Below are 12,698 nucleotides of genomic sequence, written 5' to 3'. Positions count from 1 at the left end.
TCTAGAAGGCTCACTGGTCTCACCACCGGTAAAGTTCACTTGAGGTAAATGTTTTGATATCATGGCTTAGATTCTCATCTGGAGAAGTTAGGAACAAGGGTCTCCTTGGTGCCCACCTAACCGCCCAGTGCAGACTCAGATCCACACTACACACACACACTGAACACTTAGTGATGTGTTAGAACTTACTGTTTTTCTTTGCTTTTTTTTTTTTTTGAGACGGAGTCTCTGTCGCCCAGGCTAGAGTGCAGTGGCGCGATCTCGGCTCACTGCAAGCTCCGCCTCCCAGGTTCACGCCATTCTCCTGCCTCAGCCTCCTGAGCAGCTGGGATTACGGGCGTGCACCACCACTCTCGCCTACTTTTTGGATTTTTTGTAGACGGGGGTCTCCACATGTTGCCCAGGGTGGTCTCGAACTCCTGACCTTAAGCGATCCGCCCGCCTCGGCCTCCCGAGTAGCTGGGCCTACAGGCGTGAGCCGCTGCACAGGCCGCGATGTGGCAATTTCTTCCCAAGTTTGCAGTGTAATTTTAAAAATACTAATTTAATAGCCTGGAAGGTGTGTCTCCTGGCCCAGGCCGAGCTGCAGGGGGCGCCAAGCTGCGGCTATGAGGGGAATGCAATGGAACCAAATGCTCTGAGGAGCCCCAGCACCGTGCCTCGACCTCACCGGATTCTGGTCCTCACTGCCGCCCGGGCCTTTCCGCTTCTTCACCAAGGCGGACAGGCTGACGCACTACCACGCCGCGCGACAGCGACCGCGCGCAAAACGCCAGGCACCCCCCTACTGCCCGCCCCGCGCTGGCGAAGCGCGACCCGTCCCGCCCCGCCCCGCCCTCGGCACAGCGTCAGAGGCGGGGACGCGCGCTGGTCTATTTTTGGGCATCCGGATGGCGACTGCGGGAAATCGAGTTCTTATGCTGGGGCGAAAGGTGTGTCTGCAGGAGCCAAATCCAAATGAGCAGTCCAGGTACTTCAGAGTTTTAACCTGAGCGAAACAGGAATGTCTCGGGTCTTAACAGGACCGTCCGCCCGCTCGGAAGAGGCGAATCTCCCACGGCAGACGTCTGGGTGTGCGAATGCCAGTTGAGCGGGGCCTCGAGGACGCGTCACACACAGCGAGGATTTGAGGAGGGAAGCGCCTTCCAGGTAGAACGGTTTCTGGGTTCAGAGAACGTAAAGTTCAGTAAAGTGCGTAGGTGTGAAGTGGGGATGAGGCGGGAGAGGGATGCAGCAGCTAAAATATAGCTTTGAATACCGTATTGAGGCATTTGGACTTTATTGTAAACGCATTTTTAAATTTAATTTTATTATTATTATACTTTAAGTTTTAGGATACATGTGCACAACGTGCAGATTTGTTACATATGTATACATGTGCCATGTTGATGTGCTGCACACATTAACTCGTCATTTAGCATTAGGTATATCTCCTAATGCTATCCCTCCCCCCTCCCCCCACCCCACAACAGTCCCCGGTGTGTGATGTTCCCCTTCCTGTGTCCATGTGTTCTCATTGTTCAATTCCCACCTAAGAGTGCGAACATGCGGTGTTTGGTTTTTTGTCCTTGTGTAAACGCATTTTTAATTTAAAGAGTGTTGTGAGGCCGAAGCGGGCGGATCATGAGGTCAGGAGTTCGAGTCCAGCCTGGCCAACATGGTGAAACCCCGTCTCTACTACCTATACAAAAAATTAGCCAGGCGTGGTGGCGCGCGCCTGTAATCCCAACTACTGGGGAGGCTGAGGCAGGAGAATCGCTAGAACCCGGGAGGCAGAGGTTGCAGTGAGCCGAGATCGCGCCATTGCACTCCAGCCTGGGCACCAGGGTGAGACTCCGTCTCAAAAAAAAAAAAAAAAAAAAAAAAAAGAGTGATGTGATGTGTATTTTAGAGAGATAAGTGCAGTGGATTAAAATGGATTAGAAAAGGCAGGAAAAAACGATAGGCTGTTAACTTCGTTTTGGCTCTAAACTTCTCGTAAAGAAGTGGAGCAAGCAAGATGGGGAATGGAAGGCAAGAAGTATGAAATCTGAGGCGGACCTTTGCAAAGGATCGTTTCAGTATGACTTCACAGGGGAGTTAGGGAGTATAGGTGATATCTCAAGAGTTATCTCGGCCAGAGACAAGGGAGCTGGGCTTTCATACACTTACCTTGTTTTTCATGGGTTAAGGGCCGCTGAAGAGGATGTAAGTGTGCAGGCACGCCTAGCTCTGCACATTTAGGGAAAGCAGTTTAATAGGCTGAACAAAGGCAGTCCTCTCAAGATGACCCTTCAGTGTGGGCATTTGAAAGTGAAAGCAGGTTGAAGTTGAGTGAAGGGGCAGGTGTGTGTGCACAGAAGTGGTACAAAGTGATTGGAGGGGGTGTATCAGTCAGGGTTATCCAAATAAATAGAACCAAAGGTTGTGTGTCTGTGTGTGGATAAGGAGGTTTATTTTAAGGAATTGTCTCATGTAATTAAGGAGGCCAGGAAATCCAAAATCTGCATGGTGGACTGGCAGGCTGGAGACACAGAAAAGAGTCATTGCTGCCGTTCAAGGCTGAAGACCCAGGAAAAAGCTGACGTTGTGGTTCAAGTCTGAAAGCTGTCTGCTGCAGTTCCCTGTTGCTAGGGGGAGGTCAATCTTGTTCTAGTCAGGCCTTCAGCTGACTGGACGAGGCCCACCCACGTTATGGAGGGCAATCAGCTTTACTCAAAAGTCCATGTATTAAAATGTTAATGTCATCCAAAAACATCATGGAAACATCTGGAATAATGTTTGACCACATATTTGCGTACTGTGGTTATGCCAACTTGACATAAAATTAACCATCACAGGAGGCATTTTGGTGGATGACTGATGTTGTTCTTCTATATATACATTTTGTTGTTGTTTTGTTTTTACGAAAAGAAGATCAGGCTGGGCACAGTGGCTCACGCCTATAATCCCAGCACTTTGGGAGGCCAAAGTGGGTGGCTCACTTGAGCCCAGGAGTTTGAGACCAGCCTGGGCAACATGGTGAAACCCTGTCTCTAGAAAATATACAAAAATCAGTCGGGCTTGGAGGCTGAGGTGGGAGAGGATTGCTTAAGTCTGGGAGGTCAAGGCTGCAGTGAACTGTGATTGCACCACTATGCTCCAGCCTGGGCAACAGAGTGAGACCCTGTCTCCAAAACAAAACAAAAAAATCATTCACAAGGCAGCCTTTCCCAGCCGTGATAGACAGGATTGGCCACAGGGCCAGGGTGGTACAAATGAGCCTGGAAAAACTCTTGGGTATTAATCATGAAGAAACGTTTGCCAGCATGGCTTCACACTCTATGACTGGGTTGTACATATCAATTTTGCTTAAGGGAGAAACTTGAATTTCCTTGTATTTAAATTTTTTTTTTTAATAAGTAGAAGCAGGTTTTAAGATGTTATGAAGTCAGACTCTTGCCTTGCCAAATATAGGACAGTATTTCTCTACCATTTTCTCCCTTCAACACATGACAGATTTGAAATATACATCAATGTACTGTTGGAATCATACTTTAAAGATGTGCTTTCTGAAAGGTTAATTTGTGAACTCATATTTAGTAGCACGGATTCCCTGACTTAAGTACTCATTTGATAAACATTATGCCAAGAAATGTGCAGAGGAAACAAAGGTAACCAGACCCTGCCCCTGCCCTTAGGCAGTTTACATCTGGTAGAGCAGCGTAAAGACCAGCTAGAGAACAGAGAATGTTAAAATGCAGATTCTCTCCTTCAGAGTCCAACTCAATAAGTGAGGTCACGAATCTGCATTTCATTAAGCCCCCAGGTGATTTTGTTGCAAGCTGTCAGGGTTATACTTTGAAAAACACTGATCTGGTGGGAGAGAGAACTCAAGATTGTGTAATGAGTTCAATATTAGGTACTCATTCCTCTGATTCTTCCTGAAATACGTGGGGTAAACAGTGCATGGATGCAAAAGCAAGGTAATCTGAAAGCCAGAATCAAGATTATCTTCCAAAAGTGGATTGAGAAGACTGAGAATGCCATGGATTAATGTAGCTTTCTGTAAACTGGGCATATATTGATTTGTGAGAGAAAGAGGTATCAGAAGATCCCGACTCTTCAATCCATTTATTCAGCAAACATTTGTTGAGTGTCTATGTTGTTCCAGTTGCTCTCAGGCATACCGTTCTGTTTAAAGGAAAATAATCCCTTCACCTGTGTCCTAAATCCTACTACCTCCTGTTTTCCCATAGGAATTACTTTATTGGTTGTCAGCTTATTTTCTTGTATCTTCAATCTTTCCTCTGCTCATTTCAACATATAAACACCTCATTTCAACATATAAACACGTTTCAATGTGTCTCATCTGAAAAATAACATCTTCTTTGACCCCTGTATCTACACTTTCTCTGACCATATCTGCTCTGTCTTCACAACCACGTGAGGATGCTTTTGGTTGCATGTGGCAGTAATACAACTCCCACTGGCTTAAACAAAAGGAAATGTCCTGTTTTATGTGACTGAAAAATCTTTAGGCAGAGCTTGGTTCAGTATCTCAAACATTTTTGTAGGACTCTGGTTTCCTTCTGTCCCTCTTCTCTCATTGAATCCTTACTCTCTACTTGAGGCCCACTTCCTACCCAATCTAGCAGCTTTAAATTCTCTCCTTATTGTTGTATTGACCATGGGAAGAAGATCTTTCCTAGTAGCCCCCAAGGAAGAGAGAGGAAGTTTGACTTTTTCAGAAGGACGCAAGACTCCTGGATAATACCGTATGTGGTATAATGACTACCATTGTGATCCTGCCTCCCTGTAACCATATCTTTTTGCATGTCACTTGCACACTGAGTCTGGGCTTGAACATGTGACTGACTTTGGCCAATATAATATCTTTTTATGTGATGCAACCAGAGATTTGAAAATTGTTCTTTGGAACCTTGAGATTTCCATGTGAAGAAGCATGAAGATTGAGAGACCATGTGGAGCAGAAATGAGCTGTCCCAGATAAGCATCACCTCATTCCTATGATTAACTGCCACCCTTAGACCCAGACCATTGGTTCTTAGCTGAGCCAGTCCAGACCTGAAGAACCACTCAGCCAACTGACAAAACTGTGAGAAGTAAAAAAAGTTTGTTGTTTTAAACTATTCCACTAAATTTTGGGATAGTTTGGTTTTGTAGCAAAAGCAAGTTTACACACTGAGTTGCTTGTCTATCCCTGATCCAATCAGTATGTTAGAGGTGTTGGCTTATTGGATTAAGCCAATTAGAACTACCCTTGAAGGTGGCCTTAGAGTCAATCCCACTTAAAACTGTTTGGCTAAGAACAGGGAGATTCCCTGAGGAATCTCTGTTTCAGGACAGGAGTTTGGTTCCTGATTGTCTCATCCTTCAGGCATGTGCAGGCCTGAGGGATATAATGGACGTGGGTCTACAGAGCACTGTCTGCTGTCATGCTCCTTGAAAGGCTGAGGAGGACATACAGGAGCTCTGATCTAAGAGCCAATCTGGCCTGAAGTCTTTCAGCTGGTGTCAGGATCTGTTATGAGACTTCAGGAGCTTTGAAGGTCCAGGAGGGATTCCAGAAGGCTTTACTGGAGACCTGCCAGGTTCTTTTGGATCTTTCTCTGAATTTACCTAGGAACCAGTTTCAAGAGTTCCTATGGGAGTTTTTTAGGGAAGGAGGACTTGGGAATAAGGAATGTGGGGCGGGTAGGCAAGGTTGACAAGGCCTCAACTATAGTATCCTGGGGTTCAAATTTATGCCTGAGTGTCCTTGTGTTCTGGACCTTAAAGTATAAGCTCTGTCCCTGGCAGATCTCAACTCTGAGGGAATGAGGAGGTGTTTATGGGTCTCTCCCTATCCCCATAGGCTCTGTTACCTGTCGTAACAACTTCATACACAAACACCATAGCTTATCCTTGTATCCACTGGCTTCATCCTAAAAATTCAACAGTAATCACGTCTTCTCAAAAGGGTCCTCTTTGCTCCCCAGTTAACTATTATTTTTTCTTTAGCCTCCCTACTGCATTCTTCTGTTTATGTGTCTGTTCAGGCTATATGGAAAGTAATGGGTGGTTATGTTATGCCCCTACTTCCATCTCACTCTTCTCTTCTCTTGTTTGATGTAGCAATTAGGATTGCACCAAACCCCACATGTACATTGCACTGCTGCCCTCAAATTGACCTGTCACAAGGAGCGTTTCAGTTGCTTCACTAAATATAAAGAGGCTGAATCCTATTAAAAATCAGAATGTCAGTTTGCGGCCAGGCACGGTGGCTCACACCTGTAATCCCAGCACTTTGGGAGGCTGAGATGGGTGGATCACGAGGTCAGGAGATTGAGACCATCCTGGCTAACACAGTGAAACCCCGTCTCTACTAAAAATACAAAAAAATTAGCCGGGCGTGGTGGTGGGTGCCTGTAGTCCCAGCTACTTGGGAGGCTGAGGCAGGAGAATGGTGTGAACTCGGGAGGCGGAGCTTGCAGTGGGCCAAGATCACACCACTGCACTCCAGCCTGGGCAACAGAGTGAGACTCTGTCTCAAAAAAAAAAAAAGAAAAAAGAAAAAAAAGAAAAAAAATGTCAGTTTGCATTTAAAAGAATAATCTTGGCCGGGCGCGGTGGCTCATGCCTGTAATAACAACACTTTGGGAGGCCAAGGCAGACAGATCACTTGAGGCCAGGAGTTTGAGACTAGCCTGGCCAACATGGTGAAACCCCATCTCTACTAAAAATACAAAAATTAGCTGGGTGTGGTGGCACACGCCTGTAATCCCAACTACTTGGGAGGGCGAGGCATGAGAATCACTTGAAGTCGGGAGGCGGAGGTTGCAGTGAGCCAAGATTGTGCCACTGCACTCCATCCTGGGCAACAGAGTGAGACTCTGCCTCAAATAAAAATAAAAATAAGAATAAAAATAAAAATAACCTCTGCCGAGACCAGCTCGGTCACGGAGACCCTAACCCAGCGGTGCTAGAGGAAGTAAAGACACACATACAGAAATATAGAGGTGTGAAGTGGGAAATCAGGGGTCTTACAGCCTTCAGAGCTGAGAGCCCCAAACAGAGATTTACCCACATATTTATTAACAGCAAACCAGTCATTAGCATTGTTTCTATAGATACTAAATTAACTAAAAGTATCCCTTATGGGAAACGAAGGGATGGGCCGAATTAAAGGAATCGGTTGGGCTAGTTAACTGCAGCAGGAACACGCCCTTAAGACACAGATCGCTCATGCTATTGTTTGTGGCTTAAGAATGCCTTTAAGCGGTTTTCCACCCTGGGCGGGCCAGGTGTTCCTTGCCCTCATTCCTATAAACCCACAACCTTCCAGCGTGGGCATTAGGGCCATTATGAACATGTTACAGTGCTGCAGTGATTTTGTTTATGGCCAGTTTTGGGGCCAGTTTATGGCCAGATTTTGAGGGGCTTGCTCCCAACAAACTTCTGTCTGTGTGTGTGTGTAACATTATTTAATCATTATTTCAGCAATGCAAGGGGACTTCAATATGAAATCATAACATTTAATATTCAGTGTTAAATAATATTAAGATAATATCAGTAGGCCAGGCATGGTGGGTCAGGCCTGTAATCCCAGCACTCTGAGAGGCCACAGCAGGCGGATCACCTGAGATCAGGAGTTCGAGACCAGCCTGGCCAACATGGTGAAACCCCATCTCTACTAAAAACAGAAAATTAGCCAGGCATGGTGGTGCACGCCTGTAATCCCAGTTACTCAGGAGGCTGAGCCAGGAGAATGGCTTGAATTCAGGAGGTGGAGGTTGCAGTGAGCTGAGATCATGCCACTGTACTCCAGCCTGGGTGACAGAGCAATATTTTGTCTCCAAAAAAAAAAAAAAGAGAAAAAAGATATCAGTAGATACCAAGAGAGTATCTGGTATCTATCTATTTCTACTACAAATGGATATTTGTACTACAAATTTTACGTAACTAGTGTAAAAGTTAAGAATGTGATTTATGTAAAAAATAGAAAATCGGGTAACAGATTGGCTTTAAAAGCAATGGCTAAAAAACAAAGTTAATACTAAAAATTGGAGAATAGTGAGTGGATGGAGTTTTAAATGGCAGAATATTGATAATTGTTGAAGATGAGTGATGGGTCCACAGGGGTTATTATACTACCTTTTTTACTTTTTTTTTTTTTTTGAGACAGGGTCTCACTCTCACCCAGGCTGGACCACAGTGGTACAGTCTCAGCTCACTGCAGCCTCCACCTCCTGTGCTCAGTGATCCTCCCACCTCAGCCTCCTGAGTAGCTGGGACTACAGGTGTGCGCCACCATGCTCAGCTAGTTTTTAATATTTTTTTGTTGAGAATTGGTCTCACTATATTTCCCAGGCCGGTCATGAACTCCTGGGCTTAAGTGATCCTCCCACTTCAGCCTTGCAAAGTGGGATTACAGGCATGAACCGCTAAATGTTTGGGATTTTCCATAATAAAAAAATTCCTTAATTTTTTTTTTTGAGATACAGTTTTACTCTGCCTTCCACGCTGGAGTATAGCGGCATGATCTTGGCTGACTGCAACCTATGCCTTCCGGGTTCAAGCGATTCTTGTACCTCAGCCTCCTGAGTAGCTGGGGTTATAGGTATGCACCACCATGCCCGGCTAATTTTTGTATTTTTAGTAGAGACGGGGTTTTGCCATGTTGGCCAGGCTGGTCTCACCCTCCCAACCTCAAGTGATCTGCCTGTCTTGGCCTCCCAAAGTGCTGGGATTACAGGCATGGGCCACCATGCCCAGCTCTGAACTTTATGGCCAGGCACAGTGGCTCATGTCTGTAATCCCAGCACTGAGGATGTGGTGGCACATGCCTGTAATCCCAGTTACTCGGGAGGCTGAGGCACAAGAATCGCTTGAACCCAGGAGGTTCAGGTTGTAGTGAGCTGAGATCACGCCACAGTACACCAGCCTGGGCAATAGAGCAAGACTGTGTCTCAAAACAAAATAAAACAAAAAAACAGGAAAAACATGAGCAGTATATTCTAAAGGAACTAATCTAAATGGCCAACAACTATATGAAAAGCTTCACACTTTTCTCAGTAGGGAAATGTGGACTGAAATGAGACAACAATGATTGTGACAAAAATAAGTGGGAAAAAAACCCTATTAGGTACCAATGCATGGACAATATTGAAAGTACAAGAAGTAATAAGATAAAATTTTGGATAAAGTTTTAAAGAAAAAAATTGCTAGCCTGGAAAGCAAGGACAATATATATTGAAATTTAAAGTACATATAATTTCACACTGAGCAAATTCGTTCTGAATATAGTTTTTACTAGGGGCTGTGGGATACCCAAAAGTTGATTAACAAATACAAAAGTACAGCTAGATAGGAGTAATAAGTTCTAGTGTTCTCTAGCACTACAGGGTGACTATAATTAACAATTTATTGTATATTTTCACATACCTAGAAGAGCACATTTTGAATGTTTCTAACACAAAGAAGTTACAAAAGTTTTGAGATGTTGGATATGTTAATTACCCTGATTTGATCTTTACGCATTGTATACTTGTTTCACAATGTCATGTTGTACCCCATAAATACGTACAATTGTTGTGTGTCAATTATTAATAGAAATAATAAAAAGTTAACTCTCAATTCCATTTTCAAAAAAATACTCTATCAGGTAAGGATTATATGTACTAGAACAATTATTCTAGTTTTGTTCCTGATAGCAAAACAGTTACAAAAAAACCTGGAACTCTCATCAGTAAAGAAATGGTTAAGTTATTTGTGGTCTGTTTATTCTGTGAGATAACATGGAGATTAAAATAAAGTGTAGGGCAGCATTAACTATCCATGTGTTAGCACTAGAGGCTACCAGTTATAGGGAACCACATGGCCACCAGAATGTGGATGGTTACAAGTTGAACACAATTTCCACCCGCAGAAAGTTGGTAATATCTTTGAGGAGTTCCTGCTTTTTTCTGGACTTCCAGCATCAGGGTTTTCCATTCATAAGGTCACCAATATCCTGATATCCTGGATTCGAATGCCTGCTTCTCAGATTTTACCTCATTTGCCTACAGTTCTCCACTAGATACTGAAAAAACCTCTAGAAGCTTTTACTCTCCTAAAGAGAAGATTCCAGTTCTAGAGATGGTAGAATAAATATATCCCACTTTGTTTCTACTGCTGAATGCAATGATAAGTTCTTAACAGAATCAATGAAGCAACTGTATAAGGACTTTTCGAAGTAAATAGCAGAAATTAACACACTTTTTTTTTTTTTTTTTTTTGAGACAGAGTCTCGCTCTGTCGCCCAGGCTGGAGTGCAGTGGCGCGATCTTGGCTCATTGCAACCTCCGCCTCTTGTGTTCAAGCGATTCTCTTGCCTCAGCCTCCTGAGTAGCTGGGATGACAGGCATGCACTACTCCTCCCGGTAATTTTTGTATTTTTAGTAGAGACGGGGTTTCACCATGTTGGTCAGGCTGGTCTCAAACTTTTAAACAACCAGTGAATCAAAGAAGAAATCACATGGAAAATTAGAAAATATTTTGAGATGAAAGAAAACAACATACCAAAACTGATGGATGTAGTGAAAGCAGTGCTCAGCTTATAGCTGTGACTGCCTGTATTAAAAAAAAAATTCCTAAAATCAATAACCTCACTTTACACTTTAAGTCACTGGACAAAGAAGAGCAACTAGAAAAGCAAGCAAGCAAGCAGAAGGAAGCAAATAATATTAGAGTGGAGATAGACAAAACAGAGGATAGAAAAGTAGAATTAACAAAACCAAAAGTTGTTTCTTTGAAAAGGTCGACAAAATTGGCAAACCTTTAGCTGGGCTAAGAAAAAGAGAAGCTGCAAATAAGTAAAGTCAGAATGAAAGTGGTGACATTACCAAATTTATAGAAATAAAAAGGATTATAAGTAAAAACTATGAACAATTGTATACCAACAAATTAGATGACCTAGATGAAATGGACAATTTCTAGAAACTCACAAATTACCAAACTGCCTAAGAAATAGAGAATCAGATCTATAACAAGTTAAGAAATTTAATCTGTAATCAAAAATCTCCCAAGAAGGAAAGGTTTTTATGGCTTCACTGGTGAATTTTACAAACATGAGAACACAAATCCCTCACAAGCTCTTCAAAAAAAAAAAAAAAAGAGAAACTCATTCTATGAAGCTAGGATTATCCTGATACCAAATCCAGACAGAGACACCTCAAGAAAACTGTAGCCTTAATATTTCTTATACACATAGATGCAAAAATTCTCAACAAAATACTAACAAAATCGAACAGCATGTTAAGAGAACTCTATGCCCTGACCAGGTGTGATTTATTCCAGGAATGCAAGGGTGGTTCAACAAAAGATAATCCACGTGATACACTACATTAATGGAATGAAGAGAAACCCTGCAAGATCATTTCAATTGATGCAGAAAAAGCATGTACAAAATTACATCTTTCATGATAAAAACATTAAGCAAAGTAGGAATAGAAGGGAACTTCTGCAACATGATTTAGAGCTTTTTGAAAAACCCACAGCTAATATCACACTTAGTAAAGGCTGAAAGCTTTACCCCTAAGATTAGGAATAAGACAAAAATGCCTGCCTTTGCTACTGTTATTCAACATTGCACTGGAAATTCTAGGCAGTGCAATTAGGCAAGAAAAATAAATAGAGGGCTTTTGAGTTGGAAAGGGGGAAATAAAACTCTATCTTCGGCTGGGTGTGGTGGCTACGCCTGTAATCCCAGCACTTTGGGAGGCTGAGGTGGGTGGATCACCTGAGGTCAGGAGTTTGAGACCAGCCTGGCCAACATGGTGAAACCCCAGCACTACTAAAAATACAAAAATGACCTGGGCATGGTGGCAGGCAGCTCTAGTCCCAGCTACTCAGGAGGCTGAGGCAGGAGAGTCGCTTGAACTTGGGAGGCGGAGGTTGCAGAGACTGGGATCGCGCCACTGCACTCCAGCCTGGGTGACCGAGCAAGACTTCGTCTCAAAAAACAAAACAAAATAAACAAACAATACTCACTATCTTCACTGGTGAAATGATTCTATATATAACAAAACCAAAGAATTCACACAAAAACTATTAAAGCTAATTTAGCAAATTTGCAGAGTACAATGTCAATATACAAATATCATTTGCATCTGTATACACAACTACCTTTCTTGAAAAGGAAGTTAATAAAAATTTCATTTACAATAGCATCAAGAATAATAAAATACTTAGGAATTAATTTAACCAAGGAAGTAAAAAACTTGTACACTGAAAACTACAAACCATTGCTGAAAGACATTCAAGCAAACATAAATAAATGGAAAGACATTATGTGTTCATGGATTGGAAGATGTAATATTGTTAAGATATCAATATCAACCAAAGCAATATACAGATTCAGTGAAATCTCTATTAAAATCCCAATGATGGTTTCTTCTGAAATATAAAAATGTACTGTAAAATTCATATAGAATCTTAAGGGACCCTAAATAGCCAAAACAACCATGAAAAACAAGGGCAAAGTAGGAGGACTCACACATCTGATTTCAAAATTTGCTACAAAACTACAGTAATCCAAACAGTATGGTGCTGGCACAAAGACAGATATATAGACTAAGGGAATCTAATAGAGAGTCCAGAAATAAACTCATATATGCAGGCAAATGATCTTTGACAAAGTGCCAAGACCATTTGATGGGGGGAAATAACAGTCTTTTCAACAAATAGCTCTAGGAAAA

The 12,698-nt window shown here is 42.7% G+C and overlaps 1 protein-coding gene across 1 annotated transcript in view; it reads left to right on the top strand.

The window, feature by feature from the left end:
- The first annotated feature begins 1,059 nt into the window (after nucleotides 1–1,059).
- Nucleotides 1,060–12,698, top strand: part of LOC134807730 (E3 ubiquitin-protein ligase makorin-1-like) — a 38,003-nt gene continuing 26,364 nt past the window's right edge. Inside the window, exon 1 of the mRNA XM_063788496.1 lies at nucleotides 1,060–1,149. The gene's annotated coding sequence lies outside the window, so the exon portion shown is untranslated. The remainder of the gene's footprint in view (nucleotides 1,150–12,698) is intronic.

This window comes from Pan troglodytes, chromosome 11 (genome assembly GCF_028858775.2).
Source record: "Pan troglodytes isolate AG18354 chromosome 11, NHGRI_mPanTro3-v2.0_pri, whole genome shotgun sequence".
NCBI lineage: Eukaryota > Metazoa > Chordata > Mammalia > Primates > Hominidae > Pan > Pan troglodytes.
This window is presented reverse-complemented; position numbering and strand designations above follow the sequence as displayed.